The following is a 19,707-nucleotide window of genomic DNA, read 5'->3' on the forward strand; positions in this document are numbered from 1 at the left end:
AAATCATAGATGACATGAAAAAATGTAAACACATCCCAGGCTTATGGATTGGAAGAATCAGTATCTCAAAAATGATCATATTTCTCAAAGCAATCCACAAATTCAAAGCAATTCCTATCAAAATACCAACAACACTTTTCACAGAATTAGAAAAAATATTTCTAAAATTTGTATGCAACCAAAACCAATTCTGAATATTCAAAGCCATCCTAATGAAAAAAAACAAATCTGAAGACATCACATTACCCGACATCAGATTATACTAAAAGGCTACAGTAACCAAAAAAGCATGATACTGATATAAAAGTAGACACGTCGACCAACGAAACAGAATAGAGAACCCAGAAACCATGCCAAATGCATACAAGTGATTTTTGACAAATCTATAAAAACATAAATTAGAAAAAAGATACCCTATTTAATAAATGGTGCTGGGGAAATCAGAAAGTGACATGTAGAAAAATGAAACTGGATCTTTATCTCTCACATTCTACAAAAATCAACTCATGATGGATCAAAGACTTAAAACTAACACCTGAAATCATAACAATTCTAGAAGAAAACCTAGAAAAAGCTCTCCTGGGAATTGGCCAAGGTAAAAAATTTATGACTAAAACCCCAAAGGCAAATGTATCACAAATAAATAAATGAGACCTAATTAAACTAATAAGCTTCTGTTCAGCAAAAGAAATAATCATCAGAGTACACAGACACCCCACAGAATGTGAGAAAATATTTGCAAACTATGCATCTGACAAAGGACTAATATCCAGAAACTACAAGGAACTCAAACAATCAGCAAGAAGAAAAACAAGTAATCCCATCAAAAAGTGGGCAAATGCCATGAATACACATTTCTTCAAAGAAGAGATACAAATGGCCACCAAACATATGAAAGAGTGCTCAAAGTCAGTAATCATCTGGGAAATGCAAATTAAAACTGCAATAAGATACTATCTTACCTTTGCAAGAATGGCAATTAAAAAGTCAAAAAACAATAGATGTTGGCATGGAAGTGGTGAAAAGGAAACACTTACACACTGCTGGTGGGTAAGTAAATTAATACAACCTCTATGGAAAACAGTACTGAGATGTCCTAAAGAACTAAAAGTAGATCTATCATTTGGTCCAGCAATCTCACTATTGGGTATCTACCAAAAGGGAAAGTTATACGAAAAAGACATCTGCATATGTAATTTTTGGCAAAGTTCATAATTGTACAGACATGAAACCAACCTAAGTGCCCTCTGGCCAATAAGTGGATAAAGGAAATGTGGTATATATACACTGTGGCATACTACTCAACCATAGAAAAGAACAAAATAATTTCTTTTGTAGCAACTGGGATGCAGCTGGGTGCCATTTTCTAAGTGAAGTAATTCAGGAATGGAAAATCAAATATTGTATGTTCTCACTTATAATGGGGGCTAAGCTGTGGGTTTACAAAGGCATACAGAGTGATATGGAAACTCAGAAGGGAGAGGGTGAAGTGGGGTAAGGGATTAAAAAACTATATATTGTATACAATGTGCACTTCTCAGGGTGCACTAAAATCTCAGACTTCATCACTATACAATTCGTCTATGTAACCAAAAAACACTTGTACCCACAAAGCTATTACATTTTTTTTTAAGTTTCTAAAGAGATGACATCTTTTCTGAGATAATACAGATAAGAATACAAAAACAATAAAAATACCCTGTAAACATTATCTTCATTCCCCTCATAATTTGACTTAATTTTGCCTCAATTTACATATTTTATATTGTCTATCTCTGAATAGGTGAATATTAAATATTTTTATTTGTAATATAAATTTTACATTATAAATGTAAATTATAAATTATAAATTTATAAATTATATAAATTATTATAAATTTATAAATTATAAAATGTAAATATAAATTTTATTTGTAATCTTTTGCACTTCATACTACAGTTATAAATGGATTGCATGTCATAATTATGGTATTAGACTATTCTGGGTTTGTCCATATACTTAATTTACCAATGTGTTTTATACCTTCAAATATTTTTGCCTATTAGTGTTTTTTGTTGGTTTGTTTTATTCGCATAGAAACCATAAGTTGATGGAAAATTTTTACACACTTTGCGCAGAGAAGTCAGGGAAGCATCATTGCAAATCTGGAAGTCTGATTCTCTCTTACCACCTGCTCAGAGTTTTGTTTTGTTTTTGTTTGTTTGTTCTTTAACTTCTCTGTAGCCCCAATAACCATATTTGGCTTCTGAAATATTACTGGTTATAGGGTCTGTGATGTATATTTGCTTTTGATTTTCTGTGACAGGGAGTGAAGCCAACCTGCTATCATTTTGGAACCAGAAGTCAATGATGTATGTTTTTAATTTATGTCTTGATTTCGAACTACAGAAAGATTATCTATCTATCATCTATCTATGTATCTAGGCATCTATCTATCTATCTATCTATCTATCTATCTATCTATCTTTCTACCATCTGTATATGATCTTTTATATATACTGACACATTACTACTCAAGATATTCTTTTTCTCTGGTCAATTCAAGTTTTCATTTATGTTGATTCCCTTCAGCATGATAATTTTCCTTTATTATGTCCAATAGTATAGGTTTACAATTAGCAAATTATCTCAAATTTAATTAATAAAATTGGCATTATTTTATGTTAATTCTCTAAAGGGATTTTATGTTGACATGAAATTCTGAGTGGATAATGTATTTTATTACTTTAAAGAGTTAAAAAATATATTATTTCCTCTTCTTCTAACCACCACTGTTTCTAATGAAAAGTCAACCATAATGTTTGTTGTTTTTATCTTCTATGTAAAACATGATTTAAAAAATTTGACTGCTCCTAAAATGCCTTTTTCATGTTTTATGTTCAGCCATTTGGAGGGCTTAAGGAGTTCTGTGTAATCATTGTGATTTGTGTGCACTTTAATTTGTAGGTTTATATTTTACAACATATTTTGGAAATTTTTGGCCATTATATTTTCAAATGTTTTTCTGCTCATTTACTATTTTTTCTATTTTTAGGGCTTTAAGTACATGTATAATAGATAACATTTTCTTGAAGGTCATTAACAGTCTATTCATTTTTTAAATGAAATGAATTATAACTGAAAGTACAGTTTGTTTTATACCAGCACTCATTCAAGGTAAATAGAATATGTATACAAAATATTTTTAAATTTGTATAAAGAGATTCGCAATCAAAGGAAGCAGCAAGGGTTTATGATGAAGGTAAAGGCAAAGAAATAAGAGAAGCTTAAAGAAGTGAGCACATTTTTTTTTGTCTTTTTTCCCCAACAAATGTGTGACTATTTGAAAATAGCATGGGAGTTGCTGAGATAGATAGCATAGCTCTTGGTATTCATATGAGGCTGACAAGGGTGAAAAAGTTGGACTTCAATCTCCACTAAGAAACATGAGACCTAACTAGCATTTTCGGCTTTCATTTGGGCCTCATCAGGAGTACATCTTGTAAAAGGTATACTTCAAATATCCAGTCTTCACAGTGAGATTAATCACAGATTCCGGTGGATACAACACCTTTACAACAACAATTTGCTTAAAGCAAAAGTTTATTACTAGAGGAAATTAGCATCATTAACTCCCTCAAAATTTCCTATCATGTTTCTAAACTCAGTGCTTAACATTTGTATAAAAGTAACAAAGTCATCAGAAGCAGGAGAAAAAAATATTGACCTACAGTAGTTTGCTGACCAAGAGTTTGAAAGATGCATGGTTAAGAATGTAAAGAAAAAAAAGCAAAAAGAAAAATAATGAGAATAAAATAACAGACCTTACAAACCCAAATGCCCACTTTGTACAAAATTGGGAAGATAGGCTGGTATCTGCTTTAAAACATAAAATGTCTTTTTTGGAAACATCACTTTCCCAATTCTATACAATTTTTCATCTTCACTGACAATTATGCAATAAAAAATTATGAGCCATGCTAAAAGATGTATTCTACTGACCAAAACTGAAGAGCAACAATAGTTAATTAAAGCACATCTGCAGGAGATTGGGTTGTTGAGAATTGAAAGAATTTTAAATTACTGTTACTAATATGTTCAAGATAATAGAGAAGACACACCAAAAAGGAAATAATTTGGAAAGTTTTGACAAAAAAATTGCAATTAAAAATATCAATATTAAATAGTGCAAAATACAACTATGAGATGAGTTTAGTAGAAGACTGAGCAGAGTAATCTGTTAGGTGGGAGGATTAATATAGAAGTAGAACTAATTTCAGGCTGGCTGACAAAAACTCTATCTCTTTCTCTGGGGATGCCTAGATACCTTTCTTTGTTTGATTGTTGGTTTGTTGGTTTTATTCTTGGCTAAGATAAGGGCAGTGGCATTAATGGTATACTTTTCAATGTCTGAAATTTTTCTTGTGACACCTAGTTAGTCTCTTCACTGTTGCTTTGTAATTACCCTATTCAATTTAATAAGCCTGTTTGACCACGGAGTGAACGAGAGAGATTTTTAGATGTGTTCTCTCAAATCCAAGATTCTTTACATAAATATTGATCATTCAAGCTAGTCTCAATACAGGGCAGCTTGTAAGACTGGCCCAAGTGAAGGCTTACACTGCAGTTACCAATTGGATCTCCAATGCTTGCCTTCATTCTCTTTCTATTGCTACACCACGTGATTCACTTTAAATAAAAGTCTCGCATCCATGTAATCTCTGGTATCTGGTAAGTAGCTTCAAATATATAAATGGAAAAACAATACAACTAGTGAGCTGAAAGATAAATCAAAAAGTTTATCTCAAACAAGGGAAAATGAAATACAAAGTAAAGTGTAAGAGATATATAGAACAAAAAGAAGGAAGGAAGATGATAGAGAATTGGGCAAAAGCAATGTGATGGTGAGAAGATGTGATAATGAGAATTTTTTAAATGAAAACTTCATCCCCTGGGCAATATCTGCGTCAATAGTGAACAGACACCGTGATATTAGAAAAGAAGCTTCTAGTGTGCTAATGATCTATATTAGTTTTACATGCTGCAAGACACACTTTCTCCAAATTTTCACAATGCCTATTTATTGCTTCAATTTCTGTAGGTCAGAAGTCAAGACAAACTACCGTTAGATTCTCTGGTCAGGGTCTCACAAAGTAGAAATCAAGGTGTTAGCCAGGCTGCATTGTTATGTGGAGTTCATAGCCCTCTTGTGAGCTCATTAGGCTGTTGGTATAATTTAGTTCTTTCGATTGTAGAATTGAGGTCTCCATTTTCTTAACTGGCAGTCCATGGAGGTTGTTCACAGTGCCTAAAGGACATTTTCAATTCCTGTCCCTCTATCCCCCTCACAATATGGAAACTTCTCTTTAAAGCCAGCAGGATAACCACTCTCAGGTCAGCAATGATTTTAGACCCTCTTTTAACGTCTTGCACCAAACTGATTCTTACCCACCCAGAATAGTCTTCCTTTCAATTCACTAAAAATAAACTGATTTGGGACTTTAATTGCATATGCAAAATCCTTTCACCTTTCCATCTAATGTTGCCTTATCACAGAAATGAAATTCCATCATTTTCACAAGGAATTCCTACAATCAATGGGAGAAGATGCACAGGGTGTGTACAGGGTCGGAGACAAGAATCTTGGAGGTTATCTTAGAATTCTATTAACTACCTGATACTAACAGCGATTGAGTACCTATAGAAACTAAGTGATGATGTGACTGGAACTACCCCTTAGCATTATTAAATCTGCTAAACATATCAGGTACTGTAGCAATCTATCAAATAACTAAAATGATAATTTGCTATCAGGTTTAAGAAGGCACACTGCACTTTTCTAACACAATCCCTAGTAACCTAATGAATAATTCATAACATGGGACCCTGCATGCATTGCCTATTTTTGCATTGACCATTTCTCTCAGCTCATGTCTATAACCTTATGGGTGAGGGAAAGTTTCTTAAAATCATCTCATAGAAGAGGAAATATAATTGGTCCTAGTTTACATATGGGTCAACTTGATATGTTGGAATGAGATGAAAATAGACTGCAATTGTAATATTGCACAAGTCAGAGGATGTGGTTCTGAAATACATTAATGAAGTGAATCCTCTCAGCAAGTAATGTTACAAGCATTACTCTTTGTTGTCCACTTGATATGAGTGTAAAGGTGTAAAGTGACCCAAGAAAACTGGCCCAGGTATGCAGACTGCTGTAAAGCATTAAATGGCTTGGCTTGTTGGTAAGAGTCATGAAAGGAGCATTAGAAAATCAGATATATTGAAGTCTGGGGAAGAGGCATGTGGATGGACACGTGGAAGTGAGCACAAAGTGTGTGCAACTCTGGATCTCACATCGATGGACCCCAGAAAGTACCTGCATCAGAGGAGGCACTCAACACTTGTTAGGAACATAGCCAATGATGTCAACTAGTTTCTATCCTCTGCCACTTTAGACTTATCTTCTAGGCTCATGAAGAGTGCAGTAATGCTGATGTTGAGGGATGTTAGACACAGATTACATAGCATATTCCTCTCATCATCCTGTCGGGAGCTGTGACCAATTCTCAACCCTACAAATGGCACAGATCTCAAGAAGATATGCCCATCAATCACTGCTACATTGATTACAATCAATCCCTTTGGCCAGGCGTGGTGGCTTCAGCCTGTAATCCCAGCACTTTGGGAGGCCGAGGCGGGCGGATCACAAGGTCAGGAGATCAAGACCATCCTGGCTAACTAACATGGTGAAACCACTTTTCTACTGAAAAATACAAAAAAAAAAATTAGCCGTGCGTCGCGGCTGGCGCCTGTAGTCCCAGCTACTTGGGAGGCTGAGGCAGGAGAATGGCGTGATCCTGGGAGGCAGAGCTTGCAGCGAGCCGAGATCGCGCCACTGCACTCCAGCCTGGGTGAGAGCGCGAGACTCCGTTTCAAAAAAAAAAAAAAAAAAACAATCAATCCCTTCTACCCTGGAGGATGAGTTATTTATTCTTATCAGAAATATGCATAATCTGGAAACGAGTTTATTTCCCTACTATGTTTCTTGCCAGTATCACTATCTGAGAGTTTTGCATTTTTCTAACACAACCCCTAATAACCTAATGAACAATTCATAACATGGGACCCTACATGCATTGCCTCAGAGTAATATTTTTTTCACAGACAATTAGGTGCTTAGTGAGTGAAACATCACTTGAAGTATTAAATACTCAATGACTGGAAGTAGCTGTTCTGATAGAATATTGGAATGGCCTATGGATTGCTCAGCTAAGGCATCACCTCAGAGGCAGCATTCTGCATTGAATCAGTGACCACTTTATGGTGTTGTGTCCCACAGAGTTAAATTATGTAAGTCTAAAAAGGAAGGGGTGGAAGAAAGTACAAATGGCTTTTCTTAGCAGTATTGCAACTATGCTTCATATTTTCACAGTTTTATACTCTGGTGAGTTGGAAAGCCTGATTTCTGGGGAAGTCAGTGGTACTTCCAGTGGGGGCAGAATGTGGTGAAGCAATAACTGCCACATGGACTCCTCATGCTGCTGCTCAAGGAGGGAGAAAAAAGAGTTATTTATCAATGGGAGGAGTCAGGCCTAGTAATTATGCGGAGCTCACACTCATGATAACAATGTACATAGGGAGGAGTATGTCTGAAACCTGTTATTCTCTGGGGTGTCTCTTGGCACTTCTATTTGAATGTTAAAAGTTACGGGGCCATTGAAGAGACCATTGGAAACAACAGCACAGAGCTGTATTATCCAACCTTGTAAGTAAATTAATTTACATAAAAGGCTGTGTGAGAATAAGCAAAATCTACAGTGAATGATGTGGGAAAGAGATGATAAAGATGAATATCAGCTTAAGGGTCAACTACAGAAGTGGACACTTTTACTTATTCACAGTTGAGATAAAAATCCTTAAACATTAATAGTAAACAATATTGTAAATTAAATCAGAATGTGTTCCTTGTTAGCTGAAACAAATTTTAAAAGTATCACAGGCAACACTGGACACAGTAGCTCACACCTGTAATCCCAGCACTTTGGGAGGCTGAGGTAGGTGGATCGCTTGAGCTCAGGAGTTTAAGACCGGCCTGGGCAACATGGTGAAACTACATCTGTACCAAAAAAAAAAAAAAAGAAAGAAAAGAAAGAAGAGAAAATAAAAGAAAAGGAAAAGGGGAAAATAAAAGAAGAAAAGAAAGGAAAGAAAATAAGAGAAAAAAAGAAAAGAAAAGAAAAAGTACCACAAGTATTAGAAACATACCCATGTTAGGCACAGATTGTATAGCATATGCCTCTCTCATCATGCTGTCAGGAGCAGTGACAATTTCTGAGCCCTACAAATGGCACAAATCTCAAGAAGACATGAAGACATGCCCGTCTTCTTTGCCTATCACAGGCAAATAAAAGACAGTTTCACTAACAGAAGAAATGTGGAAAAAATATTAGCAAACTAATAATGAGATATATAAGATGAAAGTAAAAATAAATATATAGGGTTTGAGGTAAAAAATCTGTTTAACTTATGTTAAAAGACTTTGGGATGATAATTTTACAACCCCGTATGTTAGTTTTTAATTAAAAGATAATGAAACAGAAAAGTTAAAAATAAAATTACGCACAGGCAATGCAATTGAAGTCATAATAAACTAATTGAAAAGGGAGTTATTAATTCTGATTAAAAGTGCAGGCTATAATTAATATAATAATCTCTTTTATAAAAAAGGCAAGCATTCAGAAAAAAGTAACTTTAAAGTATAATGAACATGCATTAACCAACATCATGATTAAATGAATGTTAATATATAATCCTATTTGTTTTAAATTCTTTATTTTAAAAATGAACACTTGCAGTATAAAGGAGCCCCTTTGAACCTTTGTATTTCCATTTTGAAGTCAGAATTAATTTTTGGTCACTTTTTAAAACATTTGACATATATAACCCTATTTATCAATTGTAAGAGTTTTCAAAATATTTAATCTTTCCCAGAATTGTAATATGATTTTCATCATTCTGGCTATTTTTACTTAATTATATTCCTGAGGTTTTTTCACAAAGCTTATTCACTTCAACATATTTAAACAATTCCATGGTTTGAATGAACCAAAAATAAAATATTCAGTCCCATATTAGTGTATATTTAGGTTGTTTTCACTCTGCACTATCAGAAACAAATTTGCAAAGAGTACGGTTCCAAGTTTCTCCTTGCATAATCTCTTTGCATAAGTTTCTTGTATACAAACTTGGAAATGAGATTTGAGGTTTTCCTTTATCAGAGATGTCTATTTCTTTTTATAAAATGTCACACTATTATTTTATAACCACCCAAAATATTGAAAATCCCAATTGTTTTTCCTCATTCACAACATGTACTCTTTGACTTTTTAAATGTTAATATTTTAAGTACATGAAATATTCTTAAATTTTGTGTTAATCAAATTTTACCAAGTAAGGTTATAGTTATTTTTACATATTTTTTTTTTTTAGAAATTGAAATGTCCTGGGTGCTAATGACTTTGAGGTTGTTTTTATAAATATCTTTGCCATTTATGTTTTCCTGTCCTTTGAATAGTGATGACCTTCATCATTTTTTCTTTTTTAAATTTATTTTTTATTTTTATTTATTTATTTATTTTAATTAATTAACTTATTTATTTTGAGATGGAGTCTTCACTCTGTCACCCAGGCTGGAGTGCAGTGGCATGATCTTGGCTCACTGCAACCTCCGCCTCCTGGGTTCAAGTGATTCTCCTGCCTCAGCCTCCTGAGTATCTGGGACTACAGTCTCCCACCACCATGCCCAGCTAATTTTTGTATTTTTAGTAGAGACAGTGTTTCACCATATCGGCCAGGATGGTCATGAACTTTATATTCACTTTTTCTCATAATATATATAATATTTAAAAATGCTAGTTTAGCCTTTCTATGTGTATCATTTAGTGCCATTAAAAAAGTCCACAATATTGTGTTTCCATCACCACTATCTATTTCAGTTTTTTTAAAAATCTAAAATAGAAACTTTCTACCCCTTAAGAAATTACTCCCAATTCCTTCCTCTGGTACCATCAAATCTATATTCTGCTTCTATGAATTTGCCTATTCTAGGTGTTTCATGTAAACAGAATCATAGGATATTTATCCTTTGTGTCTGGCTTATTTTATTCATGATAATATTTCCAACTTTTGGAATAGATGAACCATGCATGCATTTCAGTTTTTGCTATTTTGGCTCTCACAGATAGCTTTTTTCTAGTTTTTGTCACAGAAATTCAGTTTTTCACTGTTGGCCATTGTGGACTCCAAAATGGCCCTTCGAAGATTCTACAAAAAGAGTAGTTCCAACCTGCGGAATCAAAACAAGGGCTTAAATCTGTGAGATGCATTCACACACTGCAAAGCATTTTTCACAGATAGCTTTTTTCTAGTTTTTGTCATGGAAATTCCGTTTTTCACTGTTGGCCTTTGTGGACTAAAAATGGCCCTTCATAGATTCCACAAAAAGAGTAGTTCAAACCTGCTGAATCAAAACAAAGGCTTAAATCTGTGAGCTGCATCCACACATTGCAAAGCATTTCACAAATAGCTTGTTTCTGCTTTTTATCACAGGATATTTTGTTTTTCACTTTAGACCTCAATAGGCTCCAAAATATCTCCTTCTAGATTATACAAAAAGATTGTATTCCACGTGCTGAATAAAAACACAGTTAACTCGGTGAGATCAATCTGCACATCACAAAGCATTTTCACAGATAGCTTGTTTCTCATTTTTACCACAGGATATTCAGTTTTTCACTATAGGCCTCAATGTTCACTAAAAAGTCTTCTTGTAGATCCAAAAACAGATTTTTTCCAACCTGCTTAATCAAAACAAAGATTTAACTCTGAAATGAATCCACACATCCCAAAGCATTTTTACAGATAGCTTGTTTCTGGTTTATATCTCCACATATTTTGTTTTTCACTATAGGCTTCGATGGGCTTTGAAATGTTTCTTCATAGATTGTACTAAAAAAGTTTTTCCAACCTACTGAATTACAACAAAGATTTAATTCTGTGAGATTAATCTACACACCACAAAGCATTTTCATAGATAGCTTGTTTCTAGTTTTTATTATGGTATAATTTGTCTTTCATTATAGGCCCCAGTGGGCTTTGAAATGGCCCTTAGTAGATTCTACAAAAAGAGTATTTCCAACCTGCTGAATTAAAATAATTGTTTAAGTCTGTGAGATAAATTCACACAATGCAAAGCATTTTAACAGATATTTTGCTTGAGATTTTATTGTAGGATATTCTGTGTCTCAATATACTCTTCCATGGGCTCCAAAATGTCCCTTCGTATATTGTACAAAAAGAGTGTTTCCAACCTGCTGAATAAAAACAAAGGTTTAATTCTGAGAGATGATTCCAAACATCACAAGACCTTTTGACAGATAGCTTGTTTCTAGTTTTTATTGTGGGATATTCAACTTTTCACCATAGTCCTCAAGGAGCTTTGTAATGTCTTTTCATGGAATCTACAAAAACAGTGTTTCCACCCTGCTGAATCAAAACAAATATTTAACTCTGTGAGATGGATCCATACATCCCAAAGCATTTTCATAAATAGTTTCTTTCTACTTTTCATAGAAGAATATTTGCTTTTTCCATATATTTATCCATGGGCTCCAAAATGCCCCTTCATAGATTCTAGAAAAAGAATAGTTTCAATCTGCTCATTCAAAATATATGTTTAATAATCTGAGAGATAAATCCACCCATCACAAAGCATTTTCACAGATAGCCTGTTTCTAGTTTTTAATTGCAGGGATATTTAGTTTTTCATTGTACACCCCAATGGGCTCCAAAATGTCCCTTCATAGATTCTACAAAAAGAGTGATTCCAGTCTGTGGAATCAAAACAAATGTTTAACTCTGTGGGATGAATCCACACACTGCAAAGCATTTTCACAGATAGCTTTTTTCTAGTTTTTATCACGGGATATTTGGTTTTTTACTCTTGGCCTCAATGGGCTTCCAAATGTCCCTTCGTAGATTATACAAAAAGAGTGTTTCCAACCTGCTGAATCAAAACAAAGGATTAACTCTGTGACATGAATCCACACATCACAAAGCATTTTCACAGATAGCCTGTTTCTAGTTTTTATCATGGGATATTTAGTTTTTCACTATAGACCTCACCTGGCTCTGAAATGTCCCCACATAGATTCTACAAAAGTAGTATTTCCAGCTCTGCTAAATCAAGACAAGAGATTAACTCTGTGATATGAATGTACATATGGCAAAGAATTTTTAGTGATAAGTTGTTTCCAGTGTTTTTGACGTGATACTCAGTTTTTCACTGTAGGCTTCAATGGCCTCTGAAATGTCCACACGTAGATGGTACAAAAAGACTGTTTCCAACGTGCTGAATGAAACAAAGGTTTAACTCTATCAGATGAATCCAAACATTGCAAAGCGTTTTCACAGATAGCTTGTTTCTAGTTTTTATCATGAGATATTCGGATTTTTACTAATGGCCCTAATGGACTCTAAAATGTCCCTTCTTAGATTTTACAAAGAGAGTGTTTCCAACCTGCTTAATCAAAACAAAGGTTTAACTCTGTGAGATGAATCTACACATCACAAAGCATTTTTAGAAATAGATTTTTTATTGTTGTTGCAAAATATTCAGATTTTTACTGCAGGCATTAATGGGTGTTGGGAAAAGGTGAGTGTTGGGAGAAGCTGAGACAGGGCTTGCATGTCTGACATAATGTAAAAGAGTCTTGGAACATGTCCAGGGTCCAGGGTCTAAAACCCATTGTGGCATTTGGAACACCAAGGTCTGTGCTAAAGGGTGGAAGGCCATCCTGATGCACAATAATCTAAGCCCAGGGCATAAAATCCCTCGTGGCTTGGATAGAATCCAGAGTTTGTGGCTCTGGAATGTGTCCAGAATTGCTGGCTCCTTGCTCCTTGCTCTCCCAGGATCGATTGTATCTTGAGTTAAAAGAACCTGCTCTCCATTATCTCAAGTAGCAGAGCAAATGCTAAACCATTACAGCTGTAAATCATGTGCTTAATGCAACACACTCTTTTGACCTCCACATTCTCACCACCTGTTTCTTTGTTGGATTACCAATAAATCCTATGGGTTCCCAGAGCTCGAGGCCTTCACAGCCTCCATGATTGTGGTGGCCCCCTGGTCCCACTTTACTTCTCAAACTGTCTTTTTTCTCAATCATTTGACTCCACTGGACTTCATCAACCCCACAACCTGGTGTTGGGTCTGATCACCCCAACAGGTGTGACATATCCTTTCATAAATCCATGCATTGCAAAGTATTTTCACAGAGAACTTGCTTCTAGTTTTTATCACAGGATATTCAGGTTTTCACTATTGACCTCAATGGGCTCTGACATGTTTCTTCATAGATTCTACAAAGGGAGTGTTTCAAACCTGCTGAATCAGAAGAAAGGTTTAATTCTGTGAGATGGATCCACACATTGCAAAGCGTTTTCACAGATACCTTTCTTCTAGTTTTTGTCACAGGATATTCAGTTTTTCAGTATAGGCTTCAGTGGGCTCCGAAATGTCTCTTTGCAGATTCTACAAAAGGAGTGTTTCCAATCTGCTGAATAAAAACAAAGGTTTAACTCTGTGAGATGAATCCATACTTCTCAAAGCATTTTCACAGATGGCTTGTTTCTAGCCTTTATAATGAGACATTCAATTTTTCACTATTGGCCTCAATGGGCTCCATAGTGTCTCTTCCTAGATTCTACAAAAACAGATTTTTCATTTCTCCAAATCAAAATAAAAGTTTAACTCTGTGATATGAAATCACACATCACAAAGGATTTTCACAGATAGCTTTTTCTAGTTTTTATCATAGGATATTGGGTTTTTGACTATAGGCTTCAATGGGCTCTTAATTGTACCTTCTTAAATGCTACAATAATGTATTTTCAACTTGTTGGATCAAAACAAAGGTTTGACTTTGTGAGATGAATCCTCACATGGCAAAGCATTTTCACCCATAGCTTGTTTCTAGTTTTTACTGAGGGATATTGTTTTTTCACTAGAGTCCTCAATGGGCTCCTAATTGTCCCCTTGTAGATTCTGCAAACAGAGAGTCTAACCTGCTGAAGCAAAACAAAGTTTAACTTTGTAAGATGGACCTACACATCACAAAGCATTTTCACAGATAGGTTGTTTTTAGTTTTTATCAAGGGATATTTGATTTTTCACTGTAGGCCTCAATGGGCTATGAAATGTCCCCTCATAGATCTACAAAAAAAAGTTTCCAACCTGTTGAATCAAAAGAAAAGTTCAACTTGTGAAATGAAATCACACATCGTAAAGTATTTTCAGAGATAGCTTCTTTATAGTTTTTATCATTGGATATTCAGTTTTTCACTATAGATCTCAATGAGCTTTGAAATGTCTCTTCGTAGATTCTACAACAAGAGTGTATCCAACCTGCAGAATAAAAGCAAAGGTTTAACTCTGTGAGATGAATCCACACATCACAAAGCATTTTCAGAGATAATTTTTTTATTGTTTTTATCACAAAATACTCACATTTTTACTATAGGCTTTTATAGGTGTGAAACGTCCTTTCGTATATTCTACAAAAAGGTATTCCAAACTTGCTGAATAAATGCAGAGGTTTAAATTTGTGACATGAATCCACATATTGCACAGCAATTTAATGACAGCTTTTTTTTCTAGTTTTTATCATGGGATAATCGGTTTTTCAGTATAGGCCTCAATTTGCTCCAAATAGTACCCTAGTAGATTGTAGAAAAAGAGTGTTTCCACCCTGCTGAATTACAAGAAAGGTTAAACTCTGTGAGATAAAATCACACATTGCAAAGAATTTTTAGACATAGCTTATTTGTAGTTTTTATTACAGGACATTTTATTTTTTACTATAGGCCTCAATGAGCTCTGATATTCCCCCTGGTAGATTGTACAAAAAGAGCATATCCAATCTGCTGAATCAAAACATTTAACTCTGTGAGACAAATCTACATATCACCATGCATTTTCACAGATAGCTTGCCTCTAGTTTTTATCATGGTATATTTGGTGTTTCACTATAGGCCTCAATGGGCTCCGAAATGTTGCTTCATAGATTCTACAAAAAGAGTGTTTCCAACCTGCTGAATCAAAGGAAAGGTTTAACTTTTTGAGATAAATACACACATTGCAAAACATTTTTACAGATAGTTCATTTTAGTTTTTATCATGGGATATTCCATTTCTCACTATAGGAATGAATGGGCTCAATAATGTCCCCTCTAAGATTGTATTAAAAAATTGTTTTCAACCTGCTGTGTAAAAACAAAGGTTTAATTCTGTGATATGAATCCACACATTGCAAAGCATTTTCACAGCTTGTTTCTAGTTTTTTTCACTGGATATTTGGCTTTTCACTATAAGCCTCAATGGGCTCCGAAATGTCCCTTTGTAGATCCTACAAAGACAGTGTTTCCAACCTGCTGAATGAAAACAAACATTTAACTTGTTGAGATGAATCCTCACATCGCTAAGCATTTTCACAGATAGATTGTTTTTAGTTTTATCATGGGATATTCAGTTTTTGACTATAGGCCTCAAAGACTGAACTGTGGCCAAGCAGATAGTAAAAAATAAGTGTCTCCAACCTTCTGAATAAAAAGCAAAATTTAATTGTGAGATACATCCATATATTGCAAGGCATATTTACAGATAGCAAGTTTGTAATTTTAATCATGGGATATTCAGTTTTTCACTACAGGCCTTAATGGGCTCAAAAAAGACTCCTCTTATTCTACTAAATATTTGTTTCCAATGTACTGTATAATAACAAATATTAAACTCTGTGAAAGAAATCCACAGATCACAATGCTTTTTCACAAATAGCTTGTTTCTAGTTTTTATCACAGGACATTTTGTTTTTCACTGTAGGCCTGAATGGGCTACGAAATGTTCCTTTGTAGATTCTACAAAAAGTGTGTTTCCAATCTGCTGACTTAAAAAAAAAGGTTTTACACTGTGAGATGAATCCACACATTGCAAAGCATTTTCACAGATAGCTTGTTTCTTTTTTTTATCATGGGATATTCTGTATTTAACTAGAGACTTCAATGGGCTCCGAAATGTCCCATCGTAAACTCTATACAAAGAGTGTTTCCAACCGGCTGAATAAAAATAAAGGTTTACATCTGTGAGGTGAATCCACACATCACAAAGCATTTTCACCAAGAGCTTGTTTCTAGTTTTATAGCAGGATTTTTTTTTCAATATTGGTCTCAATGGGCTCCAAAATGTCCCTTTGTAGATTCTACAAAATTTTTTTCCAACATACTGAATCAAAACAAATGTTTAACACTGTGAGCTGAATTTTCACATCACAAAGCATTTTTACAGATAGTTCATATTAGTTTTTATTATGAAATTTTGAATTTTTCACTGTTAGCCTCAATATTGTCCCCTATTAGATTCTACTAAAAGAATGTTTCCAACCTACTGTATAGAAACAAAAGTTTAACTCTGTGAAATGAATCCCCACATTGCAAAGCTGTTTCACAGATAGCTTGTGTCTAGTTTTTATCAATAATTATTTGGCTTTTCACTATAGGCTTCAAAGGGCTCCGAAATGTCCCTTCATACATTTTGCTAAAAGAGTTCCAACCTAGCTGAATCAAAAGAAAGTTTAAACTCTGTGAGGTGAAACTGCAAATTGCAAAGCATTTTCACGTATAGCTTCTATAGTTTCTATCAGAGAATATTCAGTTTTTCACTATCGGCCTCCATGGGCTATGAAATGTCCTCTCGTAGGTTCTACAAAAAAAGTGTTTCCAACATGTTGCATGAAAACAAAGATTTAACTTTGGGAGATGAACCCACACATTGCAAAGCATTTTTATAGAAAGATTTTTTCTAGTTTTTATCACAGGATATTAGATTTCATATTGTAGGCCTCATTTTGCTCCAAAATTTCCCCTTGTCGATTCTACAGAGAGAATATTTCCAACCTGCTGATTCAAAACAAATGTTCAGTTCTGTGAGGTGAGATGCAAAGCTTTTCACAGATAGCCTGTTTCTAGTTTTCATCATAGGGCATTTGGTTTTTCACTATAAGCATCAAAGGGCTCTGAAATGTCCCTTTGTAGATTCTACAAAAAGAGTGTTCCCAACCTGATGAATCAAAAGAAAGTTTTAACTTTATAAGATGAATCCACACATCCCAAAGCATTTTCACCCATAGCTTGTTTCTAGTTTTTATCGTGGATTATTGGTTTTTCACTAAATGCCTCAATGAGCTATGAACTGTCCCGTTGTAGATTCTTCAAAGAAAGAATTTCCAACTTGCTGAAGCCAAACAAAGTTTTAACTTTGTAAGATGAATCTACACATCACAAAGCATTTTTACAATACGTTGTTTTTAATTTTTATCAAGAGATATTTTATTTTTCACAGTACACCTCAATGTGCTACAAAATGTCCCCTAGTAGATTCTACAAAAAAATTTTCTAAACTGCTGAATCAAAAGAAAAGTTCAACTGGTGAGATGAAATCACACATCACAAAGTATTTTCAGAGATAGCTTCTTTATAGTTTTTATCATGGGATATTAGATTTTTCAATATAAACCTCAATGAGCTCTGAAATGTCCTTTTGTAGGTTCTACAAAAAAAGTGTTTCCAACCTGCAAAATAAAAAGGAAGGTTTAATTCTGCGAGATAAATCCACACATTGCAAAGCATCTTCACAGTTGGCTTGTTTCTAATTTTTATTGTGGAATATTTGGCTTTTCACTGAAATTCTCAAGTACTCTGAAATGTCCCTTTGTAGATTCTATAACAAGAGCGTTTTCAAACTGCTGAATCAAAACAAAGGTATAACTCTTTAAGAGGAATCCACACATCACAAAGCATATATTCAGATATCTTGTTTTCTAGTTTTTAAAGCATGATATTTTGTTTTTCACTATAACCCTCAATGGGCTCAGAAATGTCTCATAGTAGATTTTACAAAAACAGTGTTTCCTACCTGCTGAATCAAAGCAGCAGCTTAAATCTGTGAGATTAATCCAAACCTCACAAAGCATTTTCACAGATAGCTTATTCCTAGTTTTTATCGCAGGATATTTGGATTTTCACTATAGGCTTCAATGGGCTCTGAAATGTCCATTCATAGGTTATATAAAAAGTATGTTCCCAAACCCCTGAAAAAAAAAAAAACAAAGGTTTAACTCTGTGAGATGAATCCACACGTTGCAAAGCATTTTCACAGATAGCTTGTTTCTAGCTTTTATGATGAGACATTTGAATTTTTACTATTAGCCTCAATGGGGTCAGAAATGTCTTTTTGTAGATTCTACAAAAAAATGGGTTTTTATTTTTCTGAATCAAAATAAAGGTTTTTTTTTTTTTGAGACAGAGTCTCGCTCTTTTGCCCAGGCCGGACTGCAGTGGCGTTATCTCGGCTCACTGCGAGCTCCGCCTCCCAGGTTCATGCCATTCTCCTGCCTCAGCCTCCTGAGTAGCTGGGATTACAGGCACCCGCCACCTTGCCTAGCTAATTTTTTGTATTTTTAGTAGAGAGGGCGTTTCACCGTGTTAGCCAAGATGGTCTCGATCTCCTGACCTTGTGATCCACCTGCCTCGGCCTCCCAAAGTGCTGGGATTACAGGCGTGAGCCACCACACCCGGCCAGGTTTAACTCTTTTATATGAAATCGCACATCTCAAAGCATTTTCACAGATAACTTGTTTCTAGTGTTTATCACTGGATATTGGGTTTTTCACTATAGGCTTCAGTGGACTCTTAATTGTAACTTCTTAATTCTTCAAAAAGTGTGTTTCCAACGTGCTGTATGTAAGTAAGGGTTTACCTCTGTGAGATAAATCTTCACATCACAAAGCATTTTCCCCAATAGCTTGTTTGTAGTTTTAATTGCATAATGTTTGGTTTTGTACTACAGTCCTAATGGGCACTGAAATGTCCCTTCATAGATTATATGAAAACAGTGTTTCTAACCTGTTGAATCAAAACAAACGTTTAACTGTCAGATGAATCTACACATTGCAAAGCATTTTCACAGGTAGCTTGTTTCAAGTTTTCATTGCAGGATATATGTTTTTTCATTATAGGCCCCAAGGGCTCCAAAATGTCTTAGAGTATTTCAAACCTGCAGTATAAAAACAAAGGTTTAACTCTGTGAGACAAATGCATACATCACAAAGAATTTTCACATAAAGCTTGTTTCTAGTTTTTATCACTAGATACTCGGTTTTTCACTATAGACCTCAATGGGCTTTGAAACATCCCTTCATAGATTATACAAAAAGAGTGTTTCCACCTTGCTGAAACAAACAAACAAAAGGTTTAACTCTTTGAGGTGAATCAACACATTGCAAATCTAATTCACAGATAGCTTGTTTCTAGTTTTTTTTTTTGAAGGGTATTCTGTTTTTCACTATAGGCACCAATAGGCTCCTAAATGTCCCTTCATAGATTCTACAAAAAGAGTGTTTCCAACCTGATGAACCAAAATAAAGGTTTAATTCTATGAGATGAAATCACGCAGAAGAAAGCATTTTCTGAGATAGGTTGTTTTTATCACTGGATATTCTGTTTTTCACTGTAAGCCTCAATGGGCTTTGAAATATCTCTTTGTCGATTGTACCAGAGGAGAGTTTCCAATTTCCTGACTCAAAACAAAGGTTTAATGTTGTGAGATAAAT

This window comes from Gorilla gorilla, chromosome 16, assembly GCF_029281585.2.
Source record: "Gorilla gorilla gorilla isolate KB3781 chromosome 16, NHGRI_mGorGor1-v2.1_pri, whole genome shotgun sequence".
In the NCBI taxonomy this organism is placed as follows: Eukaryota; Metazoa; Chordata; class Mammalia; order Primates; family Hominidae; genus Gorilla; species Gorilla gorilla.